Raw genomic sequence first — 16067 nt, 5'->3', positions numbered from 1 at the left:
CATAAAATTATCAACACTCACCCCTGCTTTATTTTGAAATGCAATAGTGCCGCTGGCTTCAATACATTGTCGAACAGCAATGAACAGGTCACTGTGGGGCACAGAGTAAAAAAGATTTACAACATCTATAGAGAAGGCGCAACCAACCTTCTTTAACCTCTCCAACACACCCATTACATCTAAAGAATTTTTCGAGGAAAAAGGGTCAGAAACGTGCAAATCCCCCAGGTTCTTAAGCAAAAAGCGGCTGATGTGTTGCTGCCAAGTACCTTTCTCACTAACTATGGCCCTAAAGGGTGCAACTGGTTTATGACAGACAGACAGACAGACAGACAGACAGACAGACAGACAGACAGACAGACAGACAGACAGACAGACAGACAGACAGACAGACAGACAGACAGACAGACAGACAGACAGACAGACAGACAGACAGACAGACAGACAGACAGACAGACAGACAGACAGACAGACAGACAGACAGACAGACAGACAGACAGACAGACAGACAGACAGACAGACAGACAGACAGACAGACAGAGAGACAGACAGACAGACAGACAGACAGACAGACAGACAGACAGACAGACAGACAGACAGACAGACAGACAGACAGACAGACAGACAGACAGACAGACAGACAGACAGACAGACAGACAGACAGACAGACAGACAGACAGACAGACGGACGGACGGACGGACGGACGGACGGACGGACGGACGGACGGACGGACGGACAGACAGACGGACGGACGGACGGACAGACAGACAGACAGACAGACAGACAGACAGACAGACAGACGGACCGACAGACAGACAGACAGACAGAGAGACAGACAGATAGAGAGACAGACAGACAGACAGACAGACAGACAGACAGACAGACAGACAGACAGACAGACAGACAGACAGACAGACAGACAGACAGACAGACAGACAGACCCACAAACACACAACGCACAACTGCGAGGATTGGCCACTGTAAGTGCTAGCGCACTAAGAAGACTCATCGCCTCAAATAAACTCAGTTCGCAAACCGCATCCAAACGTCTACGCCTGGCGTCCACGACATGCTTTCGCATTCCCGCACGCAAGCAGTCTTAAATGTCTCTGCAGATTTTTTTCATTGCGGCTACTTCGTGACAGTTTCGTCTTCGATCTCTCTCGGCAGAAACATCTGCGGCATCTCCACTGAGCAACTCACAGCCCGGAAAACCTCTGTTTCCGCCCTCACGCCCCCCTCTCGTTCATTTAGGGACGTCCAGTGTTTCGCTGAGTGTGGTGATAAATCAGCGCAGTCCTGTCATTCAACCATGATGCATCTGCAGCCACCAAACTCCACATCGAAGCGAGCCCAGTCAGTGCGTAGACAGGCACCGCCATGCTCACCCTACGTGCAGACACCCCTCTATTCTGTCCACGTTTTTCGTGGTTTCTATCCGCAACAGGCCGCACCACCTCCCAATGATGTCTAAGAAAAGCTCGCAATGTTCCCTGCTTTTCGCATAGATACTGCATACAAAATAGCTAGGCTGCTCTGTGCGCTGTTCTCTACCTAATCCCTGATAACAGGGCCAGTCCTGTTGAAAGTCGGAGCGCGAAAGAAAACGCGAAGAAGCTCAGAAGGCCCATATAACGACATAAAACGTGACACGGGCATTATTTCCTGTTGGGATATTCATTTTTCTAATTTCCTGAAAGTACAGCCCAAATGGCAGAGCTGTGCTCTTGTTTTGCCTGTACTTAAACGTACCTGGGAGAAATTACTTACCAGAAAAGTGTCCGTGTATTCCCTTTTCCGTAGAGCGAGGGTAAGCTGTATTAGAATTCATTTCCGCCATAATTTCTGGAGGTTGGCGCCAGTATATATCAACAAAGTCCTATCTTTTCCTCGCGATCACGTTCAGAGCGTGCAATGCAGTACGCTTGGACGTGCATGCAGCCATTGTTTGACAACGAAGAAGAAGAGCATTCAATCTCCGAGGCGTTCTAGGTTCCTGGCTACGCTTCCCGGCTATGCTCATGGCATAAGAAGGCAAGGAGAGAGGAACCGTGAGGGCAGCGTCACTGCGAAATCGGTCGTCTACACAGCGCCGCCACGGACCGTTCGGCTGCTACCTGCTGTGGATTCTATGCTTGATCCCTGTGGTCATCGCGGTCTGCGCTCTCGTCATCATGGCATTGAAGGTGCCCTCTCCGTTCTACGCGTCAGGTAGCGACGATTCCTGCTGCGAAGAATACGTGGCATTGCTGTCTAGAATCGTCAACCGCACCATCAGCCCCTGCAAGTCCATCTACGGCTTCACATGCGACAAATATAGCGCTCAAGCAGCACCAGGAGCCCTCCTCGACGCTCCTGGAATCGACAGCGCCTGGGGATACAGACCTTCGAAAACTCCTGCAGGCAAGCTCGCTTACCAATTCTATCGAAGCTGCGTTAAAACCGCTGTTCAAGGAGAAGGGCTGGGCGCCCAGACCGCAGCAACTATGCTAGAATTTCTGGTTCAAAGTATAACATCACCGGCGCGCCTTATTCTCGAAATCAGCCTAAAGTACGGCATCGAGTTCCCTGTTTCTTTCCTAAGCGAAAACATGTTGAAAGCATGGCGCTACCCTCTGCCTCGCAGAACTTTTCTCAATGTCCATCACATTGCGGTTACCATCAACCCGATTCGAGCACAACAACTTAGCCCTGAGGCCGAGCAGGTATATCTTCGTATCCGACGTGATGCTCGCCGCAAAATCAACCAGGCTTTGAGCTTTAACGTCTCCGAGCGTGAAGTGGACGAGACATGCTCAGCTTTTCGCTTCGAACCACAGGTAGTCTACACTGCTTCCAACCTGACAGCTCTGCACAACCTAATTCCGACGTTCACAGTTGCCCAGTGGCGGACTCTCCTGGAAAATGTCACAAGAGCGAAGCTCACCGGCGTCGTTTATATCGTTTCCGACATAGGCACCCTCAAACGCTCCTATAACATTCTGCTGGACCAAACTTCACGGCCCAAGATCGTGGTCTTCTCGCTCGTTCACGCAACGTATCGCCTCCTCATTGGTGCTGTGCAGGAGAAAGATAAAAGAGATATACGACTGCGATACTTTGCTTACTGCCAAGAGACTTCAACTTATCTTGTCGGACCCTTGCTAATTGTGGACATAATGCAGACGTTGAACGCTGGGAAGCTGCATGACGTCATGCTGCGAACTTACTTCCACTCCATTACGAAGGCAGTAGGCGAAAGGGCAAGAACACTGGTAGCACCCGAAGACATCGACTCCGTGAGAAAATATGTACAGAGTACACGCCTGCTCCTACCAAGTGAAGTCTTTCGTCGGCATTTATCTTTGCCACAGCTCACCAACGATTTTTCACGGAACTATCTAACTATGCGGAAATCCCAATGGACATTTTTCACTATCTCAATGCCCGATGATTTCCCGCGACTGGACGTGCTGAGAGGGGCACTCCGATGGTTGCCAGGTATCTTCAACAACGTCGTGCTTCTCCCAGTCAAGCCTTATGCCGCCGTGAACATTACATCCGCTCTCGACGATGCGGTTCCGTTAGCCACTCTCGGCATGTTGATGGCAGACGCCGTTTGGAGAAGCGTTTTCAGCGCGAAGTGGAGCGCCGAGACGAACCGAAGACTTCAGCGCCATCGCAGGTGTGTCGATCAGGAAGTGAGAATTCAACGTGGCGTCCGTTTCTTCTATCCAAAGCTAAGCTTGGACGCCGTACTTGACGCCTCTCGACGTGGCCGCTGGAATGCCACAATGACATTCTACTCTTATCGGGTGCAGAAAATATCGCGGAGCCAACTGTTCTTTCTCCTCATCATTTTCCACTACTACTGCTCTGCAGCAACGTACTTAACACCCGGCTACAGGCGCTCCGAACCCAACTACCTCTTTCTTCAGTCTGACGACTTTCGCGAAGCCTTCAGGTGCAGTTCCAGGCCAGCTGGTGCTGATACTGCTGGCTTTTAGGATTAATTAAATCTTATGCTTCTATTAAATTAACCTATGTTGTTTGTTTCATTGAATGCTGGTTACATTTCAAAATTTTAACATAGTTAGTCGAGCTTCATAATCGAATATCAATGTTTTGCGGTCACTGCATAATTGTCTTAGTTGTGCTCTGCAAAAAGCAGCTTTCCCTCGATAGTCCATGGTCTTGATAAGTGCTAAGAAACAAAGCGGTACGTTGCTAACACTTTGTAAATCTAACAATATGGCATGCCGTTCAGCTTATAATAAGTGAATGCGAAGAATAAATTGCTTTATCTTAGATACAAGCACTCACATCTGCACCTGCCCACCATGCGCACCTTCCAGGACAAGGAGGTGATTGCTTCAAGAAAGCAGGACTCTCAAGAGATAGAGAGCTCATTAATGATAAACAGATATTAACCGGCGTGAATATTCACTGACATGCTACTCTGCGTTGGAGAGGGAATAGGGGAGTTAATATGGAAGAAGGGTGTCAGAAAAGAGTGCGGTCATCGAAGAGGGTTGGAACGCAATAGTTCACTGCATGATTGCTTCTTTGAATGAGACCGAAATCACGTTCTGAGCACCACCCTGAGCACCACCTCGTTAACCACCCTGATCGTTCGCGCATTTTAGCTGTAATCTGATGCCGCAAACTGCTAGCCGTATGGCTGCGCTTGGGTGGATGCCAATGAGTAATTGCTCCCTTATTATAAATTTACTCCACCTTGGGGGATTCCCCTAAACATTTGACCAACACTGTTCCCACTTCGACTTATTGATCAATTTGCTCTCGCCCTACCATAAGCGTGCCGTCCCGGTTCGCTCACTTGGTAGAGCGACTGCTCCGATTAAGGGGTGGTCCCGGGTTCGAACCCCGGACCAGGACGAATTTTTCTTTAACTACGAAGTTTCTGAGAAAGCTGTATAGCTTTCCTTTGTAGCCGTATGGCTGCGCTTGGGTGGATGCCAATGAGAAATTACTTCCTTATTGTCGTGTTCGTCGACCAAGCGACGCCAGGCCGCTCCGGCAACCCTTGCCTCCTGCGCGCATACTCGCCGCCCGCTTCCCAGAAACAAGCGCGGGCCGGCCGCTCCAACAAAAGCTAGCACCCACAAAAGCTAGCAGGCGTCTCCCCCGACGGCATCTGATCCCCACAGCCCCGTCGACTGATACATTCCCAATTCCCTTACCGTGACCGTCTGCATTCCTACAGCAGCGAAAGTGCATTCTTGTACACTCGCCCTTTCTCTCTCTCTCCCTCTAAAGAAATAAACCCCAGTCTTCACCCAGCAACCGCCTTGAGAGGTTCCTCGCACGCGGGGCTCCTGCTCCCCGCAACAACACGCGCCATTAACACTGGCGACGAGAAGTGGGATGTAGAACGTACGCAGTTCGAGGTGTCGCCGATGGCTACTGGAGGACTACACGGTGTCATCGAGCCTTTTCGTGGATCGTGGATTCAGCGGCTCACATTCTACCTCGTGGCAAACGATGTCTCCGACGAGGCAAAGAAGCACGCGCTCCTCCTGACGCTATGCGGACCGACACCTTCGAGACTGCTCGCGTGCGGGTCACACCGAAGACTCCCGGAGAAGTCAGCTATGGATACCTATAGTCACACTTCTCCTGACGCACGTCGATGGCAGACCATCCGAGCTGTACAGCCGGTACGCTTGACCATCCGAGCTGTACAGCCGTAACGTTTCCAGCGACGTGACCAACTGCCGTAAGTCGATCAGCAGCTACGTCGCAGCCTCAAAAGTTTGACAGCCGACTGCAACCCTGGAGTGCTGACGACAACGCCTGCAACATCGACGACGCCGGCAGAAAGCAAGTCGATCAGCAGCTACGTCGCAGCCTCAAAAGTTTGACAGCCGACTGCAACCCTGGAGTGCTGACGACAACGCCTGCAACATCGACGACGCCGACAGAAAGCAAGTCGATCAGCAGCTACGTCGCAGCCTCAAAAGTTTGACAGCCGACTGCAACCCTGGTGTGCTGACGACAACGCCTGCAACATCGACGACGCCGGCAGAAAGCAAACCGATCAGCAGCTACGTCGCGGCCTCAGAGGTTTGACAGCTGACTGCAACTCTGGAGTGCTGACGACAACGTCTGCAACATCGACGCCACCAGAAGCCTGCTTTGGACCTGGCCCTGCCATCAAAAAGTGCGTCAAGGCAGCAGCGAGGACTCAAGGGAGTGACGAGCTCCGCAGAAGTCCACGAGACTTCTCAACACAGAAACGGAACGGTTCGTAGGCACCTTGGTCACATTAAACCAGGTGCAGCAGCCTACCCGACGGAAGATCCGCCGCCACACGATCGGACGAACGGACCAGCAGCAAGTGAACAATACACTGTGCCAGCTACGTACGTGATCACGCTACCAGCGGAGACTTCGCCTGTGCTCGACCTGTCTACAGCGCCCCCCTCCGAACATGGAGAACCGGCGGCCAGTCTGGACGACAGTGCGACAGAACGTTGCGGAGACCAGCCCAACGGTTCCACGCAACAGCAAGCGCTAAGACCCCAGCGTGAACGGCGCCCACCCGACCGATACGGTGACCACAGCTAAGGAGGAAGGGATGTCGTGTTCGTCGACCAAGCGACGCCAGGCCGCTCCGGCAACCCTTGCCTCCTGCGCGCATACTCGCCGCCCGCTTCCCAGAAACAAGCGCGGGCCGGCCGCTCCAACAAAAGCTAGCACCCACAAAAGCTAGCAGGCGTCTCCCCCGACGGCATCTGATCCCCACAGCCCCGTCGACTGACGCATTCCCAATTCCCTTACCGTGACCGTCTGCATTCCTACAGCAGCGAAAGTGCATTCTTGTACACTCGCCCTCTCTCTCTCTCTCCCTCTAAAGAAATAAACCCCAGTCTTCACCCAGCAACCGCCTTGAGAGGTTCCTCGCACGCGGGGCTCCCACGCCCCGCACCAAACGCCGCCATTAACACTTATTATAATAAGGATATGCAGAAAAAAAGCGCCCTTGTAGCTCAAACAGCCGATTTTTTAAAATTGCAGACGGTCCTAGGTGAACACATCGCATAGCTAAATGAACATAGGCGAGGTGGTTGCAAAAAATGCGTTCAACAAAAACAGCAGTTAGCACTAGTGGGTAATTGTTCGCGGTGTCCTGTATTACAACAGAAAACAAAGGTAGCATTTTGATGTTTGACTACATCAAACAAGTTAGTGGCGTCAAAATTTGGAACTTATAATTTCCCCTCTTGGTTAGCTTTTTGTTTAGATAACAAGAAAAGCCTCCACAGTGGACTTCTTTTATCATGGATGAATTCGGTGTGGCAGTCACTGCAGACTTAAGTTGTATCTGAATATAGTTTAGCACGTGTGATGACGGTAAATTCAAGTTGTTGGTTGCGTAGCCCAACTAAAATCCCACGGATTTGCAAAGTGAACACTGAAAGCCACAAGTGGTTCGAAAACGTGGCACCAGTAATTTTTCAGAACCCTTTGTTCATCAAGGATTAGTTCGCTTCGTTAATTGTGACAAACTTTGAGCAGGTCTTGATAATGGTCAATTGAACAGTTTAACTATTACAAAAGACGGCAGTTGCGAACTTTTTGAGTGCTAATTATGTTATGTTTACTAAATAAAGCTTTCGTTCACTATCGATAAGTTGCGTTTTTCAATTTTATGTCGACGTGATATATTCATGGTCGAGATCACGTGAGACGTACAAGAAGTGCCAAGCAGTAAAGGCGCGTTCACACTTTGGAATTCGGCGGCGAGAGCGAGCGGAATCCGCTGCCGCGGCAGAGATTCCGCCGGAGCACCCAGCGGAAAGCCCGGTCGGCCCAGGACCGAATTCTCCGTGGTGACAAATATGGCGATGCCCTTCGATGGATGACACCCCACTTCGGACTGGATCCGTCGTTGTTACTGCCTTCTTTAGCGCTGTAGATTGGGCTAGTTGGTGTGGATTCATAATTATAGTTCAACACCCCAAACACACACAGACCAAGAAGGAGACAAGATACACAAACCAGCGCTGGTGTGTGTGTCTGGTCTCCTTCCTGGTCTGTGTGTGTTTGCGCTGTTGAACCATCATTATGATTCTTTAGCGCGTTCACTGGCCGTAAATGGGCCACCGGTATTTCGATTCGTCTCATCCCGCCCATAAAAAAACGTACGATTATTAAATTTGCTTTATTTTTTTTTGTTTAGAGTGACGATTCTGCCCCATTTAGGCTTAAGAGGGGCGTTGATTTGTTGACAACAACGGTTCCCGTCCTAGCCACCAGGTGGCGCCACTAAGCTAAACGTCGTGGCGCTTTGTTTTAAAGGTGGGAATGTTAGGAATTGCTTAACGTCCGCAAAGATAGCTGCATTTAGCGTACGTAAACGTGCACACTGTTATGGCATATAGACAGCATTGATTAACCTCTTGCCATATCACGGTCGACAATAGACCATATTCACGCTATCAATCAGGGGATAGAGAAATGCGCACAATATAATCAGCCCCTATATATAGCGTTCATTGATTACGAGAAAGCATTCGACTCAGTAGAAACCTCAGCAGTCATGCAGGCATTGCGGAATCAGGGCGTACAAGAGTGTTACGTGAAACTATTGGAAGATATTTTAACGATTGCACAGCTACCAAAGCTCTCCATATAGTCAGTATAATAAAATTCCAATAAGGAAAGGTGTCAGGCAGGGACACACGATCTCGCCTGTGCTATTCACCGCCTGTTTACAGGAAGTATTCCGGGGCCTGAAATGAGAACAGGTGGGGATAAGAGTTAATGAAGAATACCTATGTAATCTGCGATTCGCTGATGATATTGCCTTGTTAATTCACTCAGGACATGAACTGGAAAGCATGATCAATGAGTTGGACAGGCAGAGCAGAACAGTGGGGCTAAAAATTAACATTTTTTATAAAAATTTGTGGATTGATCAGTGGGAAATTAATAGTGTAATTATTTTATAGCTCAAAGATAACTGCTTAGGAAGCAGAAGAAAAAACAATCACATGCAGCCGCTGGAATCCGAACAAAGGACTTCCGAATTACGCATCTGGCCTCGAGTAGAAGTGACCATGGTTCACTCTTATCCGTTGGTAAAAAGCACCTTCATCGTCTACAACACTCAAGAGCATACTCGTCGCTTCTGGTATAAATGATTTTTTATTTGCACCGCTTATAGCCATGCCTAATGGCGGGGTTCTTTACTATCGGTTTCTTTTTCTGCTTTTTGCTTGATTGTTTTCTTCTTTCAAACGATGAGTTAGGCATTTATATACCTTGATCACCGCGTGGTATTCGACTACGGCTAGGAAACAAGTTATAACTGAATTTCTTCTTGACACTGCATCAGTTTCATCAACCGAATGATGGCTGAGGCGTTTAGTCCAGGTGACTGCCATGACTGCCCTCCCCGTCGTGGAAGGCGATGAAGTGTTGTACACCACTTTGTGCGCCAAGAAGTAAGTACCGGCGAATGTTGCTGTTTACTTGAAGGGTGAGTTGGTCATTTTCTTTGTTTACCTTGAACCTAGTCTGCTCTTGGTAGTTCAACTTAGTTGGTTTCTTATGACCTTTCCGTCATTAACTGAATTGCTTGCAGATGCCAGTTAAGGATTTCGCACGTGAGTTCCGTGAAGATATCGGACGGAAAACGTAGCCGGCCGGGACAACATCAAAAGACTTTGGAACATGGAGATAAGCACAACAGAGCAAACTTGAATTCATGTCTTCGACTCCCTGCTTACTGTCTACACTCGGTCACGACGAACAAACGAAAAACTTGAAAACTCACATGTGGCTGAAGTGAAGGTGCTGGCGCAGCTGAACTTGAAGCAGTGAATACTGAAGCCCACAGGATATATGAAAAAAGAATGAACAGGCGTCAGACATGCACACAGGTTATTGAACTTTAGCAAACATGTCGGCGCGGACAGGGACGTCGGCCTAACACTCTATCGTCGCTAGTGTAGAGGTGGGACCCGGGGTCCGGACACCGAGGAACGGAGAAGAGACTCACGGGTCTAGTAGTAAAGTTGAGCCATCTTTATTTGGAGAGGACACTGACATTAAAACCTTATATCACGTGACAATTGCTGCCAAATGGCGGAGTACACAAGACATAGACAAGGCACAAGAAAATCCACCGAACTGAAACTGAAAACGAAACTTAGCCATCGCCAATTTTTTCGTCTCACTTCCTTGCGAAAGCTACGCCGCTTCCTCGGTTTGGTTTTCTTCTACAGGTGCTTCATTCCATCTTGCGCTACTATCATCAAGCTCTTGGAAGCTGTACTCTCTACCACTAAGCAAGCATGTCCTTTAATTGGGTCACAACCCACAGACAAAGCCTTCACGTAATTGCAGGCACAAGTGGAGGACACTACCTTCCTCATGCACTCAGCACGCGAAGCTCCCACTGCCGTTATGGTGGATGCAGCCGGGACTGCCGTTAACCAGTGCTTCAGGCGACAGCGCAGGCGACAGCGGTATAATAGCTTGTTAGGGTGTGTTGAGCAGCATCCACGTAGAGGATGTCGGATCTGTCTCTGCAGTGTTTGGTATAATATTCAGCTCGGGCCTGGCGTCTACCCATTTGCATCTCAAGTTTCATATTGTTAGCGGGCGTCATGTTCATGTTTTGCATTTCTTTCTGTGACGACCGTCCGGCCTTTTCTTCCCCCCCCCCCCCCCTAGCAAGGTGGTTGTGGGTATTTTTCTCTTGTGCGAAAGTCGGTGGGCGAGAGCTGCGGCGGTGCGTGCTGTGACCCGAAGCAATGTTCCGTTTTCGGAGCGAGAGCCCAGGCTCGGTCGCTGGACCGCTCCCATCCCCGCCGCTTCTTGGAAGGGAGGCTCTCGCACGTGTTCGTCCTTTCTCTGTGTGTTAATGTGTTTTCTGAGCGTATTTGTGTGTTTGTAACTATGAGAGTGTCAACTCTGACACAGAGCAGATCACCCTTTGTGCGGCCCAAAGCAGGAGCGGGAAACGAGCCAGACGGTTTTGTGCGGGTGTGTGTGTCCGAGCGTGTGTGCGAGCGGTACGTTGAGCGAAACGATGTTCTTAGAGTGTGTATAAGTAGGGTTTTGTACATGGTGTATACATTAAACTTCCATATTCTTAAGTGTAACGTACAGTCCGTCTTTCTATCTCTCTATATATTCTTTCATTCTATATTAGTTAGCGGAATAAGCTAAAAATATTTCTGGGTAAAGATTTGATGTGCAGTTGGCCCAGGCTGTCAGGTGGGATGATGAGCTGTTGTGGGGCAGCTGAGCAGGAATTGTGGGCCCGATGGATAGTGTAGGAGGCGAAGTATCTTGTTGCTTCGTTGGGCTTCGAGTAGTTCTGAGACAGTATTGTAGGTGCCCTTCGCAAGTAAGTGATTTCTACTAATTGACTGTGGTAAGCGGCGTGCTGAGCTGTGTGCTCGCCTTCTTGGTAATGACATCAGCTGCATCTAACTGCGTTTTTCTGAGCAAGCCTTAGGGAATGTGATAAGTCAAGCGGCTGGTGAAGAGGGAGGCACGGGCCCCTGCGGATGCGCCCGGTCGGGGTGCGCGCTCGCCGGAAGAAAGAATCAGAGGCGAGCTCAGCGTTGGGGAATAAGACAGACCGGAAGCTTAAGCCCAACCCAGAAGTTGCGTCGTAAGTCCTTCGCGCATGAGGGACACAGTGTTTCCGCGGATATACATTGTAGTATCACCCTGTGACTAAAACAATCCTATTGGGGAATATTGTAGGGTAGCAGTTCTTGATTCGTGAAACCAGAGATTAGCACGACAACATAATACGCGAACGTTTACCTAAGTTTAAACAAAAATTCTTTGAGGATTACCAACTTGTTTTAAAATGAGGCGAACAATGCAAGCTAGCCACATTACAGCATCTAAACAACCTGCTGTGTTTTTCGTACGTATATTACAGCTGTTGAGATATACGTAAAAACTGAGGTAGTATTCAACCCATTTCGCCACTCAACGCACATCCCCACTTCAATTTCGGCCAACTAAAGTGAAGGGTTTCTCTTCACACATCTTCATTGATGGCTCAACTTCTCACGACTCATCATGCGGCGTTCATGTGCCCTCATCAGGCCAAGTGCTTTCACGGCGTCTACAGCGTAGGCTGGCCTTCATTACAGCAGAGCTGTACGGAATAAAAGAAGCTGTCTCCTATATCCTGCGCCATAACCCACGACGCTGGGTAGCCTTCACGGACTCGCAGGGAGCGCTACAAACATCTTCCAACCTACACATGAGAACAAATCACCAGCCAATTTCCCATGACATTGGATACCTGCAGCACTCGGCTGTTGCTGAAGGCTACTGTATAATTTTTCAATGGATTACAGCTCACTGTGGCATCCTGGCTAACTAGAACAGACGAAGCGGCCCGCGAAGATCTGCAGCTCTGTAACTAAAAGAGTTTCTTCACAAAATCAGATACGTTTCAACTCGCCAAACCATATAACCAGGAAGAAAAGAATCGCCTCTGGAACTCGCGAAGTCATCACTACCCCATTCTCCATTCCATCCACTCAGAGCTGAAATCAAGACTACCATTGGGGCTTCCGCGTCAACTAGAAAAAAATCCTTCGTCTTTATGTGGCATTAACGAACAGTCTACGATATGGCTTCAAGCAAGCAGGCAGTATGTAGCGTGGAAAGTGTGGCTCAATAGAGCCTGTACTTCATATTCTCTTCGAAGTTCCTGCGTACGCTAATGAACGTGCGTACTATGAACAATGCATGCAGTACGTCACCCAAGTTCCACTCAGTGGGCTCTATATTAGGCCCTTTAGGCTGGTATATCGACAGCAGCGATGTGCAATGTTATTCTTATTTGCCTATTTAGACATTATTGGTGTTTACACACACTGAAAATTGCCCGAACACTCGTCACCCCGCAATACATGCTCAGAACGGGATTTCGGTTTCATCCAAAGAAGCCGTCATGCAGTGAACTATTGCGTTGCAACCCTCTGCGTTGACCGCACTCTTTTCCAGCACTCTTCTTCCATATTAACTCCCCTATTCCCTCCCCTGCGGAGAGTAGCATGTCAGTGAATATTCACGCCGGCTAAAATCTGTTTTTCATTAAAGAGCTCTCTCTTTATCTCTTGTTTTAAGTCCTGCTTGTTTTAAGCAATCACCTCCTTGTCCTGGAAGGTGCGTATGGTTGGCAGGTGCAGATATGAGCGCTTGTATTTAAGATAAAGCAATTTATTCTTCGGATTCACTTATTATAAGCTTAACGGCATGCCATATTGTTAGATTTTCAATGTGTTAGTAACGTACCGCTTTGTTCCTTAGTGCTTAACATCAAGACAATGGACTCTCATGGGAAAGCTGCTCTTTGGAGAGCACAACTAAGACAATTATGCAGTGACCGCAAAACATTGATATTCGATTGTGAAGCTTGACTGAGTTCGTTGAAATTTTGAAATGTAAGAAGCTTTCAATGAAACAAACAACATAGGTTGACCTAATAGAAGCACAACATTTAATTAATCCTAGCAGCCAGCAATATCAGCAACAGCTGGCCTGGAACTGCAGCCGAAGGCTTCGCGAAAATCGTCAGACTGAAGAAACAGGTAGTTGGGTTCCGAGCGCCGGTAGCCGGGTGTTAAGGACGTTGCTCCAGGGCAGTAGTAGTGGAAAATGACGAGGAGAAAGAACAGTTGGCTACGCGATATCTTCTGCAGCCGATAAGAGTAGAATGTCATTGTGGCATTCCAGCGGCCACGTCGAGAAGCGTCAAGTACGGCGTCCAAGCTTAGCGTTGGATAGTAGAAACGGGCGGCACGTTGAATTCTCGCATCCTGATCGACGCACATGCGATGGCGCTGCAGTCTTCGGGTCGTCTCGGCGCTCCACTTCGAGCCGAAAACGCTTGCCCAAACGGCATCGGCCAACAACATGCCGAGAGTGGCTAACGGAACGACATCATCGAGAGCGGATGTAATGTTCACGGCGGCGTAAGGTTTGATTGGGAGAAGCACGACGTTGTTGAAGACACCTGGCAACCATCGGAGTGCGCTTCTCAGCACGTCAAGTCGCGGGAAATCATCAGGCATTGAGATAGTGAAAAATGTCCATTGGGATTTCCGCATAATTAGGTAGTTTCGCGAAAAATCGTTGGTGAGCTGTGGCAGAGATAAATTCAGACGAAAGACTTCACTTGGTAGGAGCACGCGTGTACTCTGTACATATTTTCTCACGGAGTCGATGTCTTCGGGTGCTACCAGTGTTCTCGCCCTTTCGCCTACTGCCTTCGTAATGGAGTGGAAGTAAGTTCTCAGCATGACGTCATGCAGCTTGCCAGCGTTCAACGTCTGCATTATGTCCACTATTAGCAAGGGTCCGACAATGTAAGTTGAAGTTTCTTGGCAGTAAGCAAAGTATCGTCGTCGTATATCTCTCTTATCTTTCTCCTGCACAGCACCAATGAGGAGGCGATACGTTGCGTGTACGAGCGAGAAGACGACGATCTTGGGCCGTGAAGCTTGGTCCAGCAGAATGTCTAAGGAGCGTTTGAGGGCGCCTATGTCGGAAATGAGATAAATGACGCCGGTGAGCTTCGCTCTTGTGATATTTTCCAGGAGAGTCTGCCACTGGGCCACTGTGAACCTCGGAATTAGGTTGTGCAGAGCTGTCAGGTTGGAAGCAGTGTAGGCTACCTGTGGGTCGAAGCGAAAAGCTGAGCTTGTGTCGTCCACTTCACGCTCGGAGACGTTAAAGCTCAAGGCCTGGTTGATTTTACGGCGAGCATCACGTCGGATACGAAGATATACCTGCTCGGCCTCAGGGCTGAGTTGTTGTGCCCGAATGGGATTGATGGTAACTGCAATGTGATGGACATTGAGAAAAGTTCTGCGAGGTAGCGGGCGGCGCCATGCTTTCAACATGTTTTCGCTCAGGAAAGAAACAGGGAACTCGATGCCGTATTTGAGGCTGATTTCGACCATAAGGCGCACCGGTGATGTTATACTTTGAACCAGAAATTCTAGTACACTTTCTGCGGTTCGGGCGCCCAGCCCTTCTCCTTGAACAGCGGTTGTAACGCAGCTTCGATAGAATTGGTAAGCGAGCTTGCCTGCAGGAGTGTTCGAAGGTCTGTATCCCCAGGCGCTGTCGATACCAGGAGCGTCGAGGAGGGCTCCTGGTGCTGCTTGAGCGCTATATTTGTCGCATGTGAAGTCGTAGATGGACTTGCAGGGGCTGATGGTGCGGTTGACGATTCTAGACAGCAATGCCACGTATTCTTCGCAGCAGGAATCGTCGCGGCCTGACGCGTAGAACTGAGAGGGCACCTTCAATGCCATGATGACGAGAGCGCAGACCGCGGTCACCACAGGGATCGAGCATAGAATCCACAGCAGGTAGCAGCCGAACGGTCCGTGGCGCCGCTGCGTAGACGCCCGATTTCGCAGTGACGCTGCCCTCATGGTTCCTCGCTCCCCGTCTTCTTATGCCATGAGCATAGCCTGGAACCTCGACAGCCTCGGAGATTGAATGGTCTTCTTCTTCGTTGTCGAACAATGGCTGCATGCACGCCCAAGCATGGTGCATGGCACGGTCTGAACGCGATCGCGAGAAAAAGATAGGACTTTGTTTATATATACTGGCGCCAACCTGCAGCCGTTATGACGGAAATGCACTCTAATACAGCTTCCTCTCGCTGAACGGAAAAGTGAATAAACGGGAACGTTTCTGGTAAATATTTTTTCCCCCAGGTGCCTTGAAGTAAAGGTAAAACAAGAACACTTGTCTTCCATTTGGGCTGTACTTTCAGGAAATCATAAATATGAATATCCCAACAGGAAATAATGCCCCTGTCACGTCTTATGTCGCTAGATGAGACCTGTGAGCTTCTGCGCGTTTTCTTTTGCGCTCCCACTTTCTGCAGGACTGGCGCTGCTATCGTGGATTTGGTAGACACCAGCGCACAGAGCAGCCTAGCTATTTTGTATGCAGTATCTATGCGAAAAGCAGGTGACATTGCGAGTTTTTCTTAGCCATCATCGGGAGGTAGTGCGCCCTGTTGCAGACAGAAGCGAAGGAAAACGTGGACAGA

At 49.3% G+C, this 16067-nt stretch overlaps 1 protein-coding gene across 4 annotated transcripts in view; it reads left to right on the top strand.

Moving 5' to 3' along the window:
• Window positions 1-16067, top strand: part of LOC149343440 (uncharacterized) — a 200399-nt gene that overhangs the window by 61119 nt on the left and 123213 nt on the right. The gene's annotated exons all lie outside the window — the stretch shown is intronic.

This window comes from Amblyomma mixtum, chromosome 5 (assembly GCF_055824585.1).
Source record: "Amblyomma mixtum isolate Tamu chromosome 5, ASM5582458v1, whole genome shotgun sequence".
In the NCBI taxonomy this organism is placed as follows: domain Eukaryota; kingdom Metazoa; phylum Arthropoda; class Arachnida; order Ixodida; family Ixodidae; genus Amblyomma; species Amblyomma mixtum.
The sequence above is the reverse complement of the archived record's forward strand: the minus strand, read 5'-3'. Positions and strand labels throughout refer to the sequence as shown.